This window comes from Mus caroli, chromosome 11, assembly GCF_900094665.2.
Source record: "Mus caroli chromosome 11, CAROLI_EIJ_v1.1, whole genome shotgun sequence".
Classification (NCBI taxonomy): domain Eukaryota; kingdom Metazoa; phylum Chordata; class Mammalia; order Rodentia; family Muridae; genus Mus; species Mus caroli.
In genome coordinates this window covers 110,868,564-110,871,704 of record NC_034580.1, presented here as the reverse complement: position 1 = coordinate 110,871,704, position 3,141 = coordinate 110,868,564, and the positions used below count along the sequence as shown (strand labels likewise).

General features: G+C 47.6%; 1 long non-coding RNA gene across 1 annotated transcript; it reads left to right on the top strand.

Moving 5' to 3' along the window:
* Nucleotides 1–49: 49 nt before the first annotated feature.
* On the top strand, nucleotides 50–2,288 carry LOC115032305. Its single transcript, XR_003837954.1, has 2 exons — nucleotides 50–806; nucleotides 1,974–2,288. It is a non-coding gene; the product is annotated as an uncharacterized LOC115032305 (long non-coding RNA).
* Nucleotides 2,289–3,141: the final 853 nt, after the last annotated feature.

The following is a 3,141-nucleotide window of genomic DNA, read 5'->3' as shown; positions in this document are numbered from 1 at the left end:
TTCTTCAACACCATCATTTGAGAGAGAATGTCGTGTAGCTCAGGTTAACCATCTCTCTGTGTAGTTAGGATTCACCTTGCATGCCTGATTTTCCTATCTCTGCCTCTCCAGCACTGGGATTNCATGCATTTATATGATCCCTGCAACCTCCTCTGTGGGTTCATACTGAATAGTGAGAACTACAATCCCACTGACGTCACTACTCTGCAGTAGAGGCCACTGTCCACAGGTCCTGCCACATTTGCCTGTCTAGAACTTTCTGTCTGCTCAATCCTCAGAGAAGATGTCCTAGTGGACTTTCCGGCTGACACTGGGAATGAGTGTGCCAGGCAGACATGCAGTCCCACTATCCTGTTTGTCCCCAGAGGGATGGCACACAAGGAGGCAAGAGATTTGNCTGAGGTTGGATAGGACCTGGCACTCACTAAGGTCTTGTTACAGACACCTACAATCTCCTCTCTAAGAAGGCTTCCATCATGTTTGCAAGTGCCACCNCTCACCATGATATGGGCTAGGAAGAAAATCCATGACCAGGNCTTAGTGTGGCCATGTGGCTTATAGGCTGTCAGACANCTGTCCTCATGCCCCTAGGGACCTGAGTGAAGCAGAGTGATAGAGGCTTCAGTGGGTAGCAGACAATGTGGAGGTTGCAGAAACTGTCTTGTGTTTCTATCCTTTNTTCCAGTCACAGGTTCCAGCCTTGAGAGTGGTAGAGATATCCTGGAGTCCCCCACATCCTCAGTGGAGCACACTCAGCCCAGTGTGACCACAGATGACACAATTCCTGCTCCCTGCCCTCAGCCTCGGTGAGGAACCNACATCCCTGAGACCTTTGGATGGGGAGCAGGGGTCATAGTGAGAGAGCAGAGGCAGAGGGTTTGTATCTTCTCCTGTATGCCCCTCCTGCATTTCCCAATCTCAGGCTGACCTGGGAGGGGCTTGTGAGTGCCAGTTGCTGATCTACAGATGGGGACACAACAATGACACTCAGATACAGGCCCGCTGGGCTGGAGTTAGCTTACTGCCCAGGAGACGCTACCCAAACACATTCAGATCCTGGAGAAATGGCTCTGTGGAGATGGGTCTGCTGTNGAAGTGCATCTGAGGTTGAATCACATCACCTACACGAAAATTCAACATAGCATCCCCTACTTGAAATACCAGAGCTGCTGAGGTAGAGACAGGAGGATGCCTGTGACTCACTGACTAGCCAGCCTACTTGGTAAGCTGCAGGCTAGTGAGAGATTGTGTCACAAACAATATAGATGAGATAGATGGGCCAGGTGTGGTGGCTCACACCTTGAATCTCAGCACTTGGGAGGCAGAGTTAGACCAAGCTCTAGGAGTTTAGGACCATCCTGGTCTACATAGTGAGTCCCATTCTAGTCACATCTACATAGTGAGATCTATATCAGAACAAACAAAGTGGTGACTCTTGAGGAATGACCAAAGTTATCCACTGATCTCCACATTCATGCACATGCATGTGCACCTGCATACACACACATGAGCACACACACAATTAACTATGTAAAATAATTAAGCCACTGGGTGTGATGGCATAAGCCACCGAGTATTTTGGAGGCAAAGCCAGATGAATCTCTATGAGTTCAAGGCCCTGTTGGTTTGCATAATGAGTTCCAGGACAGCTAGGGCTACATAATATAAATAAATAAATAAATGCCACCCTGGAGAAAGTTGGAGAGGTCTAGTTAGAAGAGAATTGGGTGTGGGTTGGGGAGGCTGTTCCTACCTGATTAGAGGGCATAGGGGGAGAAGCCCGTGGGCTTAGTCAGGCCTTACAGGTTAAGGCTACCTCTTGGGCTCTATATTGATCACACTGGTCATTCAGGCAGTCCTTGTCCTTGCATATATCTCTGTGGACACAGACCTGGATACCGGACAGTCACATAGCACAGGGCATTATTGTTATCTTCTGGGAAGTGAGCTTATTGTGAATCTGTCCCTTACAGGTCTCTTCGGAGCAGCCTCTACTTCTGGGTCCTGGTGTCTCTGAAGTTGTTCCTGTTCCTGAGCATGCTTGGTGCTGTCCTCTGGGTAAATTTGCCTCAGAAGTGCTCTGGGGGAAGCAGCACTCAGCCCTGTTATGAGAACCAGTGAAGTCTGTTGACATCAAGGCCCTGTCCCTTGACACAGCTCCTCTGGTGGCTGAGGACAGCCAGTAAATACATATTTCTTGAGAATGCTCTGAGACTTTTAGAAGATTCTTTGTGGTGTGTCAAAAACACAAAAGAATTTACCAAATAAATACGTATATATTTAAATGACTTCAGTCTAGGTAGATGGCTCAACAGTTAAGAGTACCTGCTGCTCTTTTAGAGGTCCTGAGTTAGATTCCCAGTAACCACAAGGTGGCTCACAACCATCTGTAAAGAGCTCTGATGCCCTCTTCTGGCCCGCAGGTGTTCATTCAGCTGGAACAGCCATATACATAATTAGCTAGCTGATTTTTCTGACTTGGTCTTGTGCAGGTAACCACAGCTGCAGTGAGCTCATGATTGAGAGACAAGGCCACACACAGAACACAGCATTCAGGGCACTCTCCTCCTCTAACTCTGGCTCTGGAATTCTTTCTTCTCCCTCCCTGCCTTGGGGTGGGATGAGGGTGTTACATAGGGCCAAGTACTGGATGGTCACTTACACCACAGCAGAAGGAAGCATTTCCAACCGAGGGTAGTGCCAATTAAAGGTATAGAGGTGAATAATTGAGAAGGCAATTTGAGAGCTTGTCCAGTAAATATGTACACATTCCATGAGAAATACTCATGACACTGTGCCCTCCATATTCAGTCATAGAAGGTGGGCTATACTGATCTCCCTGTCTGAGGGCAAATCCCTGCTTCCCAGCCACCTTGGTGACAACCTGAACCTAGCATTTCATACCCACTAAGCTTAAGTGTTTGCCACATGCATGCTCATGGGCTGGCCAAGGGTGTATTGCTTAGCTTTCCTGTGTCTGATTGTTATATAAACAGAGTTATACTTTTTTTTCTTACATAGGGTCTTCCTGTGGAAGCCTGGTCCAGAATTCACTTTATAGACCAGATTGGATTTGAACTCATAGAAATTCACCTCCACCACCACACCAGCACCAGTGTTACTTTTTTCCAACACTGTTCT